Source organism: Diceros bicornis, chromosome 4 (assembly GCF_020826845.1).
Source record: "Diceros bicornis minor isolate mBicDic1 chromosome 4, mDicBic1.mat.cur, whole genome shotgun sequence".
NCBI classification, from domain to species: Eukaryota; Metazoa; Chordata; class Mammalia; order Perissodactyla; family Rhinocerotidae; genus Diceros; species Diceros bicornis.
This window is the reverse complement of record NC_080743.1, coordinates 73,404,173-73,424,254: the sequence shown is the minus strand read 5'-3', so window position 1 is coordinate 73,424,254 and position 20,082 is coordinate 73,404,173. Positions and strand designations below refer to the sequence as shown.

The following is a 20,082-nucleotide window of genomic DNA, read 5'->3' as shown; positions in this document are numbered from 1 at the left end:
ATTTTGTACTTATTTTAATAATTGCATTCTATTTTAATAATGTTTGCACTTATATTCATAAGTAAAAGTGCAATTACACAGGTTTTAAAGCAATCATAATGAAGTGTTGGTTATTTTTTATTAATTTTATTTAAAAAAATGGGAAGCTTTCCAAATAATTATATGCTTTGGAATATTTTGAATAATAGAATGAATATCTTGTAAGAACTCACTTAAAAACTGTCTGTTTTCTTCTAGAAGTTTTATGGTCTCAGGTCTTACATTCAAGCCTTTAATCCATTTTGAGTTAATTTTTGTGTATGGTGTAAGATAGTGGTCAAGTTTCATTCTTTTGCATGTGGCTGTCCAGTTTTCCCAACACCATTTATTGAAGAAAACATAGGCAGCACACTCTTTGACATCAGTCTTAGCAATATCTTTTTGGATATGTCTCCTCAGACAACAGCAACAAAAGCAAAAATAAACAAATGGAACTACATGAAACTAAAAAGCTTCTGCACAGCAAAGGAAACCATTAACAAAACGAAAAGACAACTTACTGACTAGGAGAAGATATTTGCAAATCATACATCTGACGTGGGGTTAATATCCAAAATACATAAAGAACTCCTACAACTCAACAACAACAAAAAAACAGCCTGATCAAAAAATGGGCAGAGAATCTGAACAGACATATTTTCAAACAAGATATACAGATGGCCAACAGGCACAAGAAAAGATGTTCAGCATCACTAATTATTAAGGAAATGCAAATCAAAACTATGAGATATCACCTCATGCCCATCAGATTGGCTATTAGTAAAAAGACAAGAAATAACACATGTTGGAGAGGATGTGGAGAAAATGGAACTCTTATACACTGCTGATGGGAATGTAAATTGGTGCAGCCACTATGGAAAACAGTATAGAGGTTCCTCAAAAAATTAAGAATAAAACTATCATATGATCCAGCTATTCCACTTTTAGGTATTTATCCAAAGAATGTGAAACAATAATCTGAAAAGATATATACATCCTTATGTTCACTGTAGCACTATTTACAAAAGCCAGGAAGACTTGGAAAAAGCCCACGTGGATGGGCTGAGAAGAATGAATGAAATGTCTGTATATACATGGATACATCCTGTGTGTGGGTTCACTGACCACAAAGTGCAAACAGTATGTAGAGCAGCAGTGAGGCCGCAGGCGGTCTGCTCCACCCCGTCCTCTCTGTACAGGGAGAAACCCTTAGAAACGGTGCAAACACAACCTATATTATATTATAATGTAATCTTTTATTGAGGACTTTTCTCCACCTGCCAAACTAGTAGTATGGGACAGCACTTCAGAAGTTTGATACAATGTTTTTCCTTTTCTCCTGCAAATGCAAAGAATATTCAAAGCATAGGTTTAATAAAGCCTAGTAGTTGGGAAAAGAGGGATAAAACATGATGAAATTAAGCCATGATAATTAAAACAATCCTAGACTTTGATTCAAAATAACATTTGAGAATGGGGATGTCAATTCTCTCACCAAAGAGATTTGTTAATTTAAGACAGCCCAACATGAATTACTATAAAATCTTATTAAATGTCCTAAATTATGATCCTTAATGATTAAGAAACTGCACCTCAAGGAAATATGGAGAGTATAGCAGCCCAAGAGAAGTACTTGTGGAAAAAGACCTGGAAGCTAGAAGAGGCATGTGGTGCAGGGCTGGGGTCAGGGAGGGGCCAGGCTGACTCCAGGAGGATTTGTATAAGGGAGGGGTGGGTAGTGACGTTGGAGAAGAAAGAGAGGCCAGAAGAGAGAAGGAGGGAGTGCAAATGAAGGTGAGGAGTTGAGAGTATGTGTAGCAGAGAGGGGAGAGGGAGTTCTCACAGCAGAGCAGGCATGGGATGAAACAGGATTTGGGGTAATAAGACAGGCGAGAAATTCGATGGTGAGGAGAGAAGAGAATTAGAGAAAGTAGTTAGAAGGAAGTTGGATGGATCAATGATGAGAGTCAGATAGATATGCGATCTGGAAGACAAAATGGTAACAGATACACAAAGACACTTTTAAGAAACAGTTAAACAAACCTTGATGAGAATGAGGATGTGTAGAGGGGAGGGGAGAGGGGAGCCCGCAGCAGTGTAGAGCAGGCCCTGTGGGCCAGGACCGCTCCTGAGCCTGACCTGGACTGGCCTGAGGCTGTTTAAAATCTTTGGTTAGCCCACTTTCTGAGAATATGTATTCATTTCACAGTAGAAATATATACATGTTTGATTAGGGAGAAGTGCCCAGACCTCACTGAGGGGTGTATGGTATATGGATTGTGCGCTCTATTACCTCCCTGAAGAGCCACAAAGTCTGATTGTGTAGCACTACAGGCCCCTGAGATTCCAATAAAGGACTTGGTCCTCTACTACATTGTTACAGCTGCTAGCACCACCCCCCTATGGGGCAACAGAATACATATATGTGTGGGTAGGTGGAGGGACAGTAAAATGTTACAGATAACAGGAAGGTCAAAAGGCTCCAGAACTTTGCAAAAATTCCCATAACTTGGTCCATGTTCTACAGTTTCCCAACTCTCTTTTTTAGTGGAACCTGAAGCTTCAGGTCATACTTCTTCCTCTGTCCTTTTATTCTTGTGGGTACATATCAACAACTCTTTCTCCCCATCTCCTAAGGCCTCTCTAGAACCTTCTCTCTAGGCTATAGGACTAAGATTAATAAGAACCGATTAGTAGGCATGACCTTGAAATAGTGTCCAGAGTATACAAAGAACTCTCAAGACTAAACAATAATCAACGCATTCCCTCTCCAAAATAGACAAACGACATGAATAGACATTTCAGCAAAGAGGATATAAGGATGGCAAATAAACACACAAAAGATGTTCAATCTGTATTAGGCAGTCAGGCATTACAAATTAAAACCACATTGAGGTACCACTACACACCTATTAGAAAGATTAAAATGGAAAAAGAAAATATGGACAATACCCAGTAGCCAGGAGGAGGAGCAAGTGGAATGCTCATACATTGCTGGTGAGAATGCAAAATGGTACAGCCCCTCTGGATAAGAGTTGGCAGTTTCTTATAAACGTAAACATACACTTCCCATATGACCCAGCAAGCCTACCCCTGGGTATCAACCTTAGAGAAATGAAAACTTATGTTCACACAAAAATGTCTACACAAATCTTTATAGCAGTTTTATTTGTAATAGCCAAAAACTGGAATCAACACAAATATCCTTCACAGGTGAATAAATAGATCAACTGTGGCATATCAACACAATGGAATTCTACTCAGCAATAAAATGGAATGGACTGTTGATGTGCACAACTTGAATGAATCTCCAAGTCATTGCGCTGAGTGAACAAAGCCAGTCTCCAAAAGTTACACACCATGTGGTTCCATTTGTATGACATTCTCAAAAAGACAAAATGAGAGGGATGGAGAACAGATTGGTGGTTGCTAGAGCTTAGGTTTGGATTAAAGGTGTGACTATAAAGGGATGCACAAGGAAGGTTACAAGAGAGATGAAAATGTTTTGTATCCTCACTATGGTGATGATTACATCAATCTAGATGTGTTAAAATTCATAGAACTGTACAAATATTTTAAAAAGACAATTTTACTGTACGATAATTGAAACAAGAACAAAAGTCGCAAAACTGAACAAGCTGGATGAAGAAAAACAATGTTTTTGTTTTCTCTGTAGCAGTAGGACGTCAGGTGCCCAAACTTTTCTTAAGAATCTTGTCTCCACCACAGGGCTGGATGCTTTTCTCCAGAGTCTTACAAACACAAGAAAGTTCCAGCTACCCAGGTGCAAAGTCTCCACTCTGCCTTTACTTCCTCACAGTCCCTCATGCTCTCTTTGCTTCTGTTCTGGGGGCACAGGTGCGGGCCCTGCAGACCTCTGGCCAGGTGATGTGCCGCATTTCCCCAGGTTAGGCAGGTCTCAGTACCCGGTTTTAGTAAGATGGATTCTGCCACTATGAAATTTTGCCAACACAAAAACAGTGGGGTGTGTGTGTGTGTGTGTGTGTGTGTGTTGCCTTGGCTATCATAAGGTGTCTGGATCAGGAACCTGGAGTTACTCACCCTAAGGAAAGAATAGGGGAACTGCTTAAAGTCCTGCCAGATGGAGAGCCATTCTGAGCTCTGAGAGAATCCTGTGTTGGCTGACATTTCCCAAGCTCTACCCAGATACCCTACACTTTGAAGATTTGTTGGGTTTCCTGTGTGTGGTTAAAGGCCCTAGCAGACAAAAGTTGACATGCTGAGTACAGAACTAGACAGAGAAACATAATATTACATGGATATCCCACATTACTCATCACCCTCACTGCAGTGGTCTCCCTAAAATGGGAAATGGCAATTGCAATACCTGGTATTCGAAACAGATTATGGGAAAACATGGAAAGTTTGGGTTAACAGTTTAAATTCTTATGTCCTCAGATTGAATCTGTTGGCAAGTAAGTAAACTCCATCAAAAAGTTTTCTAGGTTCTGCAGGGGGAAATGAGGGACTAAGGGAGAAAGCAATGATATAACTAGGTATATAACTTAGATAAGTTCATAGCTTTCACACTTCACACAGTTTTTCTTTCATTTTGTCTGATCTCATGGTCCCATGCCTAAGTCTGAACATATTTGTACCAAGGAAGTTGACATCAATGCAAAATATACAAAATCCATACCATTAAATTTGACAGTGCATATTCCTAATGATACTTTAGGCTAGTTTATAACTACATGTATGCAAATTATGTCTAACTTTGAATGCAGCCCGCTTATGGGCATGTATATGTTTCTCCTGGGCCCCACCTCTAGGTTAAGCAGTACATCTGAGCTGGCTCCATCATTGGGGGAAGGATATAGATTAAACAGGTCATAAATGGAAAAGGGGGAGAGGATAGCAAAAAGATGGCATGCTCATAAGTGGGTTGATTCCACAAATGATTGTCATCATGCCATTTCTAAGGATAATATGCTTAGCTGCCATGTCTCTGAAATCTGGCACTGACAAATGAGCAATGCTGGGAGAAACCACTGGACCTTTTCTCAGAGAAAGAAAATGGAATTCCTGCTCACTTACAAGCTGTGCCTAAAAACTCCACGTAGACAATTTGGGGAAAAAAAGAGAAACATTGTTCCTTCCAGTTGCCATTATTTCCCTTCAGTGGGGGATGGCTGGAAAGAAAGAAAGGTATCCCAGTCCTTTTTTCTTGTAAACATCTAGTGAAGAACCTCCTGGCAAATACAGTAATGGTAGTTACTAGTGGGAGAGTCCTTACCCATGGAATGCCCTTGGTAGCGTGCATCTGGTCTGTGTAGAACTATTGAAGGAATCAAACACAGAATCTGGGGATTTATGTGGCCTAGGTCCCTAGAAACTGTCACATCGGTTGTGTTAGTATCAGCACAGGAGATGACCACACACAGCTCCATTTTGTGTAAGCGATGACTTCATGCATCACTGAGAGACCACGAATGTTCAGTCTGTACCAGAGCAGGTCCTAATGTGGGAAGTAGGTTCTTGCATTTAGTGTTGGTGGTCTCAGACTTCTTGCTTTGCTTGTGTCTCACCATTAATTTTATCTCTGAAAATGTGAGTAAAACTTGATACTGGCTAAGATTTATGATTTTTGTAGGTCTGATTTGGCAACCCAATCTTTTGTGTTAACTCCATTTCAGGTGGATGTGCTCTTATCCAATTCCCTGACCTTTCTTAAAACAGTCACTGGTGATCAAAGTCAAACCAGGATAATCAGTGTACAGTGTGACTGGCAGATCATGGATTAAATATTCAATGGCCTTTATGGATAAATATGTGGCTCAAGTGCCTTCCAAAGAACAAAAGTATTGTTCTTTTGCATGTGCCCTTTTGCAACTCCAAGTGCCTAAAGCCATATTTCCCTGATCTTGTGGTCACTATCATCAACTCCAGTCACTTCAGCCTGTAAACTGAAGGTCTGCATTGTTACCTGAGCTTAGAGGCAGAGACATATGTACAGCTTGTTTAATTGCATGAAGAGACTCTTGTTTTTCTGAGGACCAATGGAGTTGAGCAGCACTCTTTGTTCTCAATAAGTCATCTCATTTTTTCTAGAGAACCCGTGATTTCTCTATTCATGGTAATATTTTTTTATAGAATATATACTACCTTAATTTAGTCCTATTGATAAAACGGTTCCCATTGTACAAGTAAATTAAAAATAAATCCTTATCTGAAAACTAGCTTTTCCTCATTGAGCAACTTCTGGCTAGGACTTCAGAGGTTTTTAATAAGCTTGGTACATAATTGCTCAATATATGGTATGTGGTATATGGTATCAAGGGTATTCGATGACTTTTTCTTGTGCCACAACTGTCTTCTCAATCTCTACAACACTATGAGGTGTGGGGTACTATTACATCCATATGACCCATGAGGAAAGCATAGGGGGTGGCCCCTGGTCCCAACCAGACAAGTGGTGGCAACAGGACTGGAGGAGGCCGTGTCTGATAGAGACAGTGCTGGCAACCACAGCCCTGACCTATTGTCCCTGGGCCAACAGGGGTATCTCTGAGGAGCTTGAACCCAGAGCATCCTAGAGCCATGGAAAGAGGTGCCAAGCTTTTTTTGGTGGGGAGGAGGGGAGGGGGAGGGTGCAGAGAAGTGTCCTAACTCATGGGGCCTTTCAAAGCAGGAAGTGTGTGTGGTAACGGTGGCAGAGAAGACTTCCCAAATTACCCCCGGGTATTTTGTAGGCCTACAGGGCAGAGCACCTCAAAGGCAGGGTGGCCAGAGCATTCCAAGTATCTCAAAGCCATTAGACAGGAAATGCCCAAATGCAGAGCTGAGGGGACAGTGGCCTCCAACAGAAGTCAACATACAACAAGAGAAGAGGTAGAATCTACGAAGATGTCCTGAGGTCCCCAGCATCCACTTTCTCATGTGTCCCCAAAAGCTCACCCCTAAAGTAAACACATGGAAACACACACACACACACTAACAGAGCAACAACAAAGGAAAAAACAATAGCTGGCAGCAACAACAGCAAAGCAAAACAATAAATACACTCTACCTGGCCAAGGTTGTTTCTCTTTTGGAGTCTGTGGCAGGCCTTATGAAATGTGCAGGAGAGAACCTCATGCCCACAGTACTGAGTCAGCCGAAGAGCTAGAGTGGTAAATTTGGAAGGAGGGAAGAGGAAAGATGGGAAGAACCAAAAAGTAGAAAAGGGAGCTAGAAGCTCGGGATTAACACAGCTCCCCCTAAATCCCAAAAAAATTAAGCCCGTGCACCGAGACTCTATTCTATATTACAAAGTTAATTCCGCATAGTTAAGAAAAAGGCGGAAATAAGAAAATATGAGGCAGGACTGAGCAACTTACCCTGAGGAAGTACGCCCATTTGGGGGATATTCGTAGTACGTCGCGCACAAAGCTGCTGCCTGCCACCCTTGAGTAGCCTTATATTCCTTACACTGTCCACTCACGGTCTCTAGCACCTCCCCCACTCCCAGCCCCGGAGCTCCTCTACGCAAAACTTGCCTCAAATTCAAGCAACACTCCTGCACGTGGCCCCCGTGGACTAGGAAGTTATATAGAGTGTGAGCAACAGATCCCTAAACAGCAGCCCTTGGCGCTGCCTCATCTACATGAGACACGCCCCTTGCCGGGCGTCGTTCGCGGCTGCCTTCCTTCCCCACGCCCCGCCCCCTGCCCCCACCTTTTCCCTCCCTCTCCACCCTCCCGGCCAGTGGCTGGTCAGCAGACATAGCGGGGAGTGATGTTGTCACCCTCCAGGTCTAAGCGGCCTGTGGAGTCCAATGCCTGGTCTCTGTTGATTCCTCTTCATCTGGAGACCAATTTAGAAATAGCATTCTTGAGAATGAAAACCATAATAGTAGGAATAAGAACAACAAGGAAAAAGATTTGCAGGATCATGCTTGGTATGTATTCTAGAAATCAGAGCAAAAATTTTCAGGGAAGAAAGATAAACCCAAAGGCGTATCTGGTTAAGTCCAGATAAGAGGAACAGGATTTCCAGGAACAAAAAAGAGCTGTTATGACAGTCTCAGGCTCACCAGGGGGAAAGAGTTGGGAGCAGTGTCCCACAGTTTAGTGGGAAGAGGAAGGGAGGGAAGTGCTATGCACCTTCGTAGGAGGAGACCCCACTACGAAGGAGCCTGCCAAGTCCTTGATGCCTTTGGTGGAGGCCACCGTGCACCAAAACAGGGTAGAACAGCCTTTGCTACAGGATCCAGAGAAAAGCATTGCAAAACATCCTGTGTTTAAGTTGCACGGGATAATGACATCTTTATTTTGGCTAATCTCTTAAAGAAATGTAGCATTTAATTAATTAATTAACTGGTTTTATTGATGTAACATTGGTTTATAACATTATAGAATTTTCAGGTGTACATCATTATATTTTGATTTCTGTGTAGGCTACATCGTGTTCACTACCAAAAGTCTAGTTGCCATCTGTCACTGGACACATGTATACCTTTCTCTCTTTCACCCTCCCCTCTCCCCTCTTCCCCTCTGGTAGCCACATATCTTTATCTTCCACATATGAGTGAAATCATTTCCGTTTGAATGTGGGCACATGAAAGTCCTGTAACTTTGTCACCAACAGAAAATTCCGTTTCTTATGATGTCACATTACAGTAGCTATAGACATCTCCACAGGATTCTTGGGCTCCTTCTCTGGAGCTGGCCAAGTTAGAAAAGCAGAAGAGCCCAGGGTTCAGCAGCTTGGGGCTAGAGAGACCTCGCATAAAGGACCAGTGCCTGCCTTTCCTTGGGCAACAGGTGAGCTCATTCGTTTGTTAACTGAGGGGTTGGTGGTTCAAGCCCAGCTAGAGATACTGGGTTTTGACTGATCCCAGGTTCTTTTAAGCTACATTTGTGCTGCATATTCTCCCTTATCTAGCTTCTCTCTTAATCTTATCTTCAATCTCTCTACTTTAAATCAGATGTGGAAAAATCCTGCCTGAACTCGGAAGGTTCACGTTGTTACTAAAGGGGTTTGGTAGAAAGAATTTTTTTTTTAAGGGTTAGTTCCAGAGCCTGGGTTTCTTACAGATAGTGTGTATAACCTTTCTTCCTGAGGCTGGGTTTTTACAGCTGCTCATTCCTGGAAAGCTAGTGTCAATTCCCTTAAGCCAAATCATCAGGAATACACCTCTCAATAAACAAGTTGGTTTTCTATTCCTTGTGGTCAGAAAGAACGCACCCCATGATCTAAGTAAGAGGGTGTTAGAAAGAACCTATTATAGGATTTGCGCTTTGGTTGGGTGATTTGAGGGAGGGTGGGTGGAAGCAGCGTTTGTTCTATATTGAATATTGTTAGTCAGCATGGGTAATTCTATGATTGGAGTAAAGAAGTAACAGTCATTTTCTTATGAAAAGAGGAGGATGTTTAGGAATTTTGTAGGTTGCACAGTGACCTTGTTTTCTCTGTGCCTAAACAAAATTATGACATAGCCTCATTTTGTTTCATTTTATCAAGATCTCAGAGTAATATTGTCTGAAGTTGATATGCTGTATCTGAGATTATTTCCAACAAGAGAACAAAACGGTCAGGCTGTGAGTGTCAGGTCAGTGCAGGGCATCAGAGGCTGGTATTTTTCTTTCTCGCTGGAAATCCCTAAAATGGAGAACACGAAAAGAGAGCACTCTGGTCTCACAAGTTGCAGGTGCAGACCTGACTGCATAACAGAGTGACTTTGACTAAGTTTCTTGCATTTTCTGTGGCTCAATTTCTTATTTAAAAATGGGTCGAATAGGAGTTCTTCCCACATGGTTTGTCCTAGGTCTACATGAGATGTGCAGGTAAAGCATTTAGCCCAGTGCCTGGCACATAGTGAATACTCAATACATATTAGCTCTTACCATCCATCACCATCAGCGTTCTTATTATCTGCTTTGTTCTTTGAAACAACTACAGACCCTTTCCGGGTATGGATGGACCACTATAAATAAATGTTCTCCAAAAGATGGACATGAAATTGCAAACGTATCACTCTTGCTTGGTGGATGCTACTGTTTGTTGGCTTCATACATTGTTGTAGATTAAGGTACTGGTGGAGCAGGTGTTTGCCAAAGGAGGTGAGAATAAAGACAAGTTGAGTTCAGAAAAATCAAGGGAAACTGAGGAATGCAGACAGCATCATCCACTCCTCAAGGATCAGCCTGAGCTGAGCAGTGAGGACTGGGAAAGTGACTTACTCCACGGTGAACCTGTGCAACAGCCAAGGAGACCCAAGGATGGATCAAGGTTGGTTTCTCCTGTTGGGAAGCACCGATTCCAAGAGGAGGAGGATGCGACCATGAAGTTCTTCCTCAGAACCCTCAGCCTCAACCTTGGAGCAGTCCTCACAGTGGATGCCCTCCAAGTAAATGTGAGCTTAGAGGGACAAATTGATGTTTGGAGAAGGGTTGGAGATGCCCATTCTTACTTTAAACAGTTGTGCCCTCAGGTCAGGAAGGGCCAGGGTACAGGGAACCTTGCATCTGAAGGAGTGATACTAATATTCTTCTGCATTTACAGTTAAGAACAGCTTACACACCCTATCTCTTAAATATTTGTCGAGTGCCTGTTTCCTTATGCTCTGTTAAAACCTTGGATTTCAGACAATAATATTTCCCTGAGGAAATCAGAGCAGTGGGAGGAAGAATATAATCAGATACTTACAACAAAATGTAGTAGCTCTCCTAAACTGGGGTGTTGTGGCAGCCCAGATGCTGGGAAGGTAGGCCGAGGACATCTCTTCCTAATGACAGGGTGAACCATTGAGAGGAATCCCTGAGGACAGTCCCATCTTCATCAGAGCTCACCACAGGTGAGTGTCATAGGGCAGGCTCCTTTCTAAGGGAGGGGATTTGTTGCATCCTGGGAGAAAGCAGAGCATCCTTGACAGGACATTTGGGATAGGAATGTAGTTGAGATGATTGGAGATTTGCAACCGCTTTTATTCGATCAGTGAGCGAATGTTGCTAAGAGCTTCCTCAGTGCTTGACTCAGTGTTAGGAGCCATGAATACAGAGATGAATAAAATACTATCCCAACTTTCATGGAGCTCAGTCCAGTAACCAGGAAGTCATGAGAAGTGTAGTGGTGGTGGGTTCATTGGAGGAAGTACCAATGCTGCCTAGGGATGACCTCAATGGTTGTCCTGGTTCCCCTCTGTTTTCTCCCAACAGCTGGATGACCTGTCTTGGCCCAGTGACCCTGGACCTCAGCCATATTTCAGCATCTCAGGATACAACCAACACCTGGGCTCCATATTGGCTCCTAGCAGTCAACACAGCCAATGTCTCCAGAGGAAACTGCTGACATCAGTAGCTACTGCTGACTGTGTCCTTGCCAGCTGGAGAAATAAAGAGGCAACTTTAAGAAGTCTTCTTTTCTTACAATGTTTTATTTTTTATTGAGGTCGCATTAGTTTATAACATTAGGTAGATTTCAGATGTACATCATTATAATTTGACTTCCGTATACACTACGTCATGTTTACCACCAAAAGGCTAGTTTCCATTTGTCACCATACAAATGACTGCCTTACCCATTTCACCCACTCTTGGCCCCCTTCCTCTCTGGTAACTAGTCTTATAGGTTCATCTGATAAGTTAAATGCTTTTTAGACTTCAAGATGCTCTCCCCACATCAGAAATAATTTAAATATCAGCCATGTTCCTAGAATTTTAGAACTTGGTATTTTATCCTCAAATTTTAGATCAAATAACTAAAGTAAAAAAGAAGCAAAGCAACTTCCAAGATTACAGTAAGAATATCAGGGGATCTGGGAGTGAAATCCTAGCTTTCTCATACTGAAGTGGTTCATAAAATGAATGCCTTTCATTCTCTTACAAATAGGATAAACTAACACTCCCTGTTTCACTCCTCATTTTGTCCTGCTTAGCTCTATAACATCTCTTCTCATCTAGATAACTTGGATTCTAAATTAGCTGAGCTCCACAAATGCATTTACTGAGCCCCTGTGGGTAAAGCATTATGCTATTTGCACTAGGCGATACAGAGGAAGGGTATACATTCCTTACTGAAGAGAGCTGAGAGATGTCTGTTTCCAGCTCAACTTGGGTTTTCTGTAGGTGAGAACATCAATAGCAGTCACCAATAGTCTCATCCTGGGGAAAGGGAAGACGATAATGAGGAGCGATGACAGTGCCTGGCTTTCTACCTCCTGAAGGGTCAGCGCAAAAAGCATCCGGATAATCTCCTCCAGAGAGTGTCCTGGTTGCCAACTGTCATAGTTGAGTGTCACAAATTCTTGGCATGGCCCTCACCCTGTGTTTCATTTCATAGATCTATTTAGATAGTAGCAAAATCAAGGGAAAAAGCAGAGGGATGGACTAAAGGAGACTGAATAATGTGTGGTTGGGCAATGAATCTCAAAAAAATTCAAGATCTCACTCAGAAAGTAAAGTTTTAGGGAATATAATACGCGGGTAAGATTTCATGTCATGGAGTGAGAGAAAATTTATTGCATGTAGCAGCACCTAATGACTTATGAAGACCACACATTCCCCAAGTGACCCAAATGATGGCCCTACATACCAAATAACAAAGAGAGCCACTCACTTCCATTGATCTTACAGAAACAGAAGGCCCTTCCTGCACTTAAATAAGCTGGAAAAATGGCTTTGCCTCTAGGGCGATGGAACAAATGGATCTCATGCTGCATGACATAGTAAGAGGCAGAGAGATTTTAGGACAGTAACCACAAGATAGTGGAGAAAATGGCTCGATGCTTCTGGCACTGCAAATGAGTTGGCTCAGAAGAACATTACATATTATAAAAACATGGTTAGCAAAAGTTTGGACCCCATGGACACCTGATATTTAGCTCATGATCTGTAATCATTCTGAACTTAATTTATTCTGTATTGTCTTGGACCAACCTTCTAAAGGACCTTTAGACCCTCTAAAGTCTAAAGGACCTTTCAAAAGGAGATCTGAACCCACCACCACTACACTTCTCATGACTTTCTGGTTGCTAGACTGAGCTCCATGAAAGTTGGGATAATATTTTATTCATCTCTGTTTTCATGGCTCCTAGCACTGAGTCAAGCACTGAACCTCCTTCAGAAAATCATCACACATGCCTGAAATAGAAATGGTATATTTTCTAAAAAAAAGATAAAAATATAGAGGAAATTATTTCTTATTTTCAAATTGTAGTCTTTGACCTAACTGAAGAGTTGACTACCATAGATATTAACTATTAATGATGCTCACAAATATGCATATTTAAACACAGCCTTAGATAACTTTGATAAATAGAGATGTAAAACAGCTGTTTTTACAGATAGCACCACTGTCATACAGAGATGTCAATGGAAGTAGTGAGTGATATTGCAACACCTGGACCCCTAACAGAAAACAGAAGAAGGAAGGGGACAGTCAGCCCAGTATATGTAATTGTATGTAATGTACACAACTATTGGTTGTAATGTACACAACTATTGGTTGGTAACAAACCAATGGGAATAAACCTATGTTTATAGTGAATCTTGGGCCCTGTCAAATGGGCAGAGTATTGGGAAACAAAACCCTGGAGTGTAAAAGGAAAGGCAGTTGGGCTACTGCATTTAGAAAACACTTACACAGGTATAAATAAAACACCCTTCAATCTCGCTGTGAGCCATGTTTTAGCCCAACAAGAATGAACTTTAGGAGACACACACAGTGATAAATGGATGCTTTGGATTTTCTGAGACACATCATCTGACCCACTGGGAATGTGACCTTGTGAGTCAGCCAGATAAGCAAGATTTACATGATTAGATGAAAAGACCAGTGATTAAAGAGATAATTTAAATATGCTACACACACCAATCATGATGTAATTTCAACCTAAGGTCATTAACCCTCTTTTGGGGGAATGAAGCTGACACAAAGGGACTACAGATTCAGTTTCAGAATCAGGGACCCGATGCTTGCATACTAATGAGAGTGGACACCTACTTCAGATATGGAGTAGGAGCTACTGTCTCCTAAGGCTCTGAGTGTCACACAACCAAACCCTCTCAGCCTGCACTATTAATTATTTTAATACCCTTGGTGTCATTTTTATAATAGGTCACATCAGAAATAAAACTTGTCAGAAACGGGCACAAACTCAGGATATTCAATGGATATATCATTGCATACCATTTGAAAGGCTCTAGCAGTACCAGATGCTGGAATAGATTATTGAAGACTAAATTAAATAATAAGGGAGTAGATTGGCCCCTAAATCTTGCAACTGGTATTGCAGCTAAACACTAGGATAAATTGGCAGCCTCACCAACTGAATGGTTAGTCTTCAGAAATCTTACTGATGAACATAGAAAACATTTCACATCCGTTAGTCCACAAAAGCCCTCCTACAAACACTTCTGAGTCACAGGACTCAATATTGGTTTTGATCATCTTCCTTGGGCTGATGATAAAGCCCCAATTGAATTGAAGAAGATTCTTTTCACCTGGCAAACATACAAGTCCCCAGAGCTAAAATCACTGTCAGATCTAGCTTGAATCTGATAAGCATTTGTTTCTAGCAGGATACAAGGTCAATATACAAAAATCTATTCTATATCTGTATAATCTCAAGCACAACTAAATGTGAAACTGATAGCATCAAACAAGTGAAAGTACAAAAATTGTTGAAAGAAATTAAAGACCTAAAAAATGGAGCCAAGTTTCTTGTTTATGGGTCAGACTCACTATTTTTGAGATGTCCGTGACCCCCAATTTGATCTACAGATTTAATGCAACCCAACTCAGAATCTCAGTCAGCCTCTTTGGTAGAAAGTGACCAGCTGATTCTAAATGAATGTGAAATGCAAACTATCTAGCGAAGTCAAAACACTTGTAAAATAAAAAACGAAGTTGGAGGGCTAGCTCTACCTGATTTCAAGACCTATTATAAAGTCATCGTAATCAAAGCTGTGTGGTATTGGTGTAGTGAGAAGTCGATCGATCAATGGAACAGAACAAAGAGTCCAAAAATGAACTAATACCTATAAAGAGACTGACTCTGGACAAATGCAAAAGGCAATGTGGTGGAGACAAGATAGTCTTTTCAACAAATGGTGAAGGATGGTCTTTTTCAAGCTTTTCCACTAATGGATATCTGTATCTGTGTGAAAAATACTTAAATAAATAAACAGAATCATATCTTACACCATATGCCAAAATTCCCTCAAAATAAATCATAGACCTAAGTGTAAACTGTAAAACTTCAAGAAGAAATCATGGGAGAAAATATTCGCAATTTTAGGTTAGACAAAGTTTTCTTAGATTGACACCAAAAACATAATCGATAAAAGAATACACTGATAAAATGGACTTCATGAAAATTGAAAACTTTTGCTCTTCAAAAGGCCCTTTTAAGATCCTTAAAAGTCAAGCCAGTTAGTAGAAAATATTTGTAAATCATATATCTGATAGAGGACTTACATATACCCAGACTGTACCAAAATTCTTAAAGCTGCATAATAAGAGGACAAATCAGTTTTAAATTGGGTGAAAGATTTGTATAGACGCTTCAGCAAAGAAGATACATGGAAGGCATAAAAGAACATGACAAGATGCTCAAAATCATCCGTCATCAGGAAAATATCAATTTAAACCACAATGAGATGGCTCTGCATACCAATTAAAATGGCTAAAACTAAAAAACTGTCCATTCCAAGTATTGTCAAGGACGTGTAGTCTCTTAGTTTCCCAGGGTGCTGTCACAAATTTCCACAAACTTAAAACAGTAGAAATTTCTTCTCACACAGTTCTGGAGCCTAGAAGTCTGAAATCAAGTTGTCAGCAGGGCCATGCTCCTTCTGAATGCTCTAGGGTAGAAGTCTTCTCTATATCCTCTTAGATTCTGGTGGTTCTACATGCAAGAACTAGAAATCTCAAACACTGATGATTGGAATGTGAAATGGTATAACCACTTTAGAAAGAAGTTTGAAAATGTCTCAAAATTTGAACATATACAATACCCTACCATACGATACAGCCATTCCATCCAAATGCAAAGAAAGGATATGCCTATTAAAATCTGCTCATAGAAGCTTGATTTTTAATACCATAAAAACCCTCAAATCCATCCAGAGGTGAATGAATAAAAGAAATTATAGTATATTCATACCATGGAACACTGCTCAGGAATGAACTATTGACGCACACAACAATATGAATGAATCTCAAATAATTATGCTGAGTGAAAAAAGACAAACCAAAATAACATAAATACTATGTGAGTTCATTTATATTAAGCCTTAGAAAATGCAAATAGCTTATGGTAGCAGAAAGCAAATCAGTGGTTGCCTGGAGTGGGGAAAGGATGTGAAGGAGGGATTACAAGGGACACTAAGAAACTTTTGGGGGTGGTGTTTTCACTATCTTTATTGGGATGTGTATGAAGATATGTCAAAATTGATTAAATTGTATTCTTTAATTACTCACAATCTATTGCATGTAAATTATACCTCAATATAGGAGGTAAACCAATTTAAAATAAAAGAAAATTACCTTTTATAACCTGACATTCAATAAATGATCTTTTTTTTTTTTTGTAAGGAAGATCAGCCTTGAGCTAACATCCATGCCAATCCTCCTCTTTTTGTTGAGGAAGACTGGCCCTGAGCTAACGTCTATTGCCAATCCTCCTCCTTTTTTTCCCCAAAGCCCCAGTAGATAGTTGTATGTTATAGTCGCATATCCTTCTAGTTGCTGTATGTGGGATGCCGCCTCAGCATGGCCTGACAAGCAGTGAGTCAGTGCACGCCAAGATCTGAACCAGGGCTGCCAGTAGCGGAGTGCGCGCACTTAACCGCTAAGCCACGGGGCCAGCCCCAAATATTCTTTTATATCTAAAAACTCAACAAGATAATTCTTCATGTTAGCAGGATAAAGTCGAAACAGCATATCATCAACTCAACATGTGCAGAGAAAGCATTTGACAAGATGAAGACTTTTTCATGATTAAAAAACTACCACAAAACTCCCTACTAAGAATAGAAGGCAACTTTCTAAACCTAACCTAGGGAATATATGAAAAATCTACAAGGAATATAATACTCAATGGTCAAATATAGAATGCTTTTCTATTAAGACAGAGAAAAAGACAACAAAGTCTACTGATACACCTACAATTCAACATTATCTTGGAGATCCTAACCAGTGAAATAAGATAATAAAAATAAATAAAAAGATACTGATTAAAAAGGAAGAACTGAAACTATCTTTCGTCACAGAACACATGATTGTGTATTTTAAAAAGCCTAATAAATCTACAAAAAAAGCTACTAAAACTAGTAAGTGAGGTTAGCAAGATTTCAGACTATGAGATCAATATGAAAAATCTATTGCATTTCTATATAGTAGCAATGAACATCTGGAAAGCAAAATAAAAACAATCTCAGCAAAATAGCATCTAAAAACATGATATGTGGGTCAAATTGAACAAAATGTTAGAACAGTACACTGAAAATGACAGAACATTACTTTGAGAAATTAAAGAACTAAGTAAACAGAGAGAAAAAACTTGTTGCAAATGAAAGACTCAATATGGTTTAGGTGTCAATTCTCCCCAAATTGATCAATAGATCTAATACAATCCCAATCAAAATTTCAGCAGAAATGGTAGACGTTTACAAGCTGATTCTAAAATTTATATGGAAATGCAAAGGATCTTGAATTATCAAAGCAATTTTACAAAAGGAGACTAAAGGGGGATGAGTTACATTGCCTATTTCCATAATTACTATAAGAGTAGAGAAATCAAGATGGTGTGGTATTTGTGAACAAATAGTATATAGTTCGCGCCGCCTGGTGGCATAGCGGTTGAGAGCGCGCTCTCCGTTTTGGTGGCCCGGCGTTCGCAGGTTCGGATCCTGGGCGCACATTGATGCACCGCTTGTCAAGCCATGCTGTGGTGGCGTCCCATATAAAGTAGAGGAAGATGGGCATGGATGTTAGCCCAGGGCCAATCTTCCTCAGCAAAAAGAGGAGAATTGGCATCGGATGTTAGCTCAGGGCTAATCCTCCTCACAAAAAAAGAAAAAATAGTATACAGTCAATGGAAGAGAGGGAGAGTCCAGAAACAGACCAACATCTATATGGTCAATTGATTTTCAGCAAAGGTACCAAGGCGATTCAAAGGATAAAGTAAACTAGTTTCAACAAATGGTGATAGATAAACTACATATCCATATGAAAATATATCAACCCTTATCTCACATCATACACCAATATAACTAAAAATAGATCATAGACATAAATGTAAAAGCTACAACAATAAGACTCGAAAGAAAATGTAGGAAAATAATTTTTGCAACCTTAAGTTAGGCAATGATTTCTTAGAGAAGATATCAAATATATTCATATTTGTATATAAATATATAATAATGAAATTTATTTATAAGGAATAATCCCACATACATATATTTATATACACATATATATCCAAAACTCAATCCATTAGGAGAACATAAAGGGAAGCCACAGAATAGAAGAAATTATGTTTATTTCCAACAAAGGACTTGTCTCTAGACTATGTCATGAAGTCTGATAGGACAATGCAATGAGAAAATTGGTCAAAAGACTTGAGGAAATACTTCACAAAAGAAGATATATAAATGGCCAAAGAGCACATGAAAAGATACTTACCTCAGTCATCAGAGAAATAAACTAATAATTCAATGAGTTACCATTACATATCCATTACCATGGCTAAAATTAAAAAGACTGAAAATACCACATGTGGGGAGGATGGAAAACAACTAAAAGTCTCTTACACTTCTCGGAATGAAAAATGGTACAACCACTTTGAAAAGCTGAATCACAGTTAAACATGTGCCAATCATATGAACAACCATTCCTCTCCTAGGTATTTACACAATATGTCCGCAGAACAATCTGCGCATGAATATGCATAATAGCTTTGTTTGTAATAGCCAAAACCTGGCAACTACACTGATGTCCATGATGTCCAGGCAAATGTATAAATAGACACAACATATGCATACAAAAGAATACTACCTAGCAAAAAAAAGGCCTGAAGTGTTGATGCATGTAGTAATATGGGTGGATTTTAAAATCACTGCGCTGCATAAAGGAATGCAGACATGAAAGAGTACATGTGTGGTTCCATTTATATAAAGTTGCTAACAATACAAACCCATCCATAATGACAGTGGTTGCCTGGGGCAGAGGGTTGAGGGAGTGATGGACTGCAAAGGGCACAAGGAAAGTTAGGAGATAATGGAAATGCCCCCTATCTTGATTGTAACAGTAGTTTCATTAGTGTTTACATCTGTCCAAATGCATTTAACTGTATACTTTAAAGTGGTGCAGTCTATTGTACCTAAATTATACCTCAATAGCATTCATATAATAATCTATTGTATTTCTCCATACTAGCACTGAGTATTTAGAAAATGAAATTCAATAAAACACAATACAGATTAACATCCACAATCATGAAATGCTTAAGAACACATATAATGAAGACCCCTGAAAACTATTGCTGAGAGAAATTAAAGACCTTGATAGATAGAAAAATATATATCAAATTCATAGATTGGAAGATTCAATATTTTTAGAATGTCAAATCAATATTATTCCAATTAATAACATGGGAGGCATTTTGGTGGGGAAACTTACAACCTAATTCTAAAATGTATATGGAAATCAAAGTACCTGGAATAACCAAGACAACCTTGAAGAATTAAGTTGGAGGACACCCTCTAGTAGATTTCAAAACTCACTTGAAAGCTACAGTAATTAAGACACCATGGCATTGGTGGAAATAATCACAACAGAATCATATTATGTGAAAGGGTAGAGAGTAAAAAAATTACCCACACGCCTATACAATTATTTGATTTTTTTTAAGAAGTCACCAATACATTTCACTGGGATAATGAAAGACTTTTCTCTAAAAGATGCTAGAATGAGTGTATATATATATATATATATATATATATATATATATATATATTTGTGTGTGTGTGAGGAAGATTAGCCCTGAGCTAACATCTGATGCCAATCCTCCTCTTTTTGCTGAGGAAGATTGGCCCTGGGCTAACATCCGTGCCCATC

At 39.7% G+C, this 20,082-nt stretch overlaps 2 long non-coding RNA genes across 2 annotated transcripts; one reads left to right on the top strand and one right to left on the bottom strand.

Moving 5' to 3' along the window:
- Positions 1-7,077: 7,077 nt before the first annotated feature.
- LOC131403668 (uncharacterized) lies at positions 7,078-7,547 on the bottom strand. The gene is made up of 2 exons (XR_009219468.1): positions 7,359-7,547; positions 7,078-7,143 (listed from the first exon to the last, which is right to left on the bottom strand). It is a non-coding gene; the product is annotated as an uncharacterized LOC131403668 (long non-coding RNA).
- A 2,791-nt stretch (positions 7,548-10,338) lies between these two features.
- LOC131403659 (uncharacterized) lies at positions 10,339-11,356 on the top strand. Its single transcript, XR_009219456.1, has 3 exons — positions 10,339-10,375; positions 10,758-10,816; positions 11,178-11,356. It is a non-coding gene; the product is annotated as an uncharacterized LOC131403659 (long non-coding RNA).
- The last annotated feature ends 8,726 nt before the right edge of the window (positions 11,357-20,082 follow it).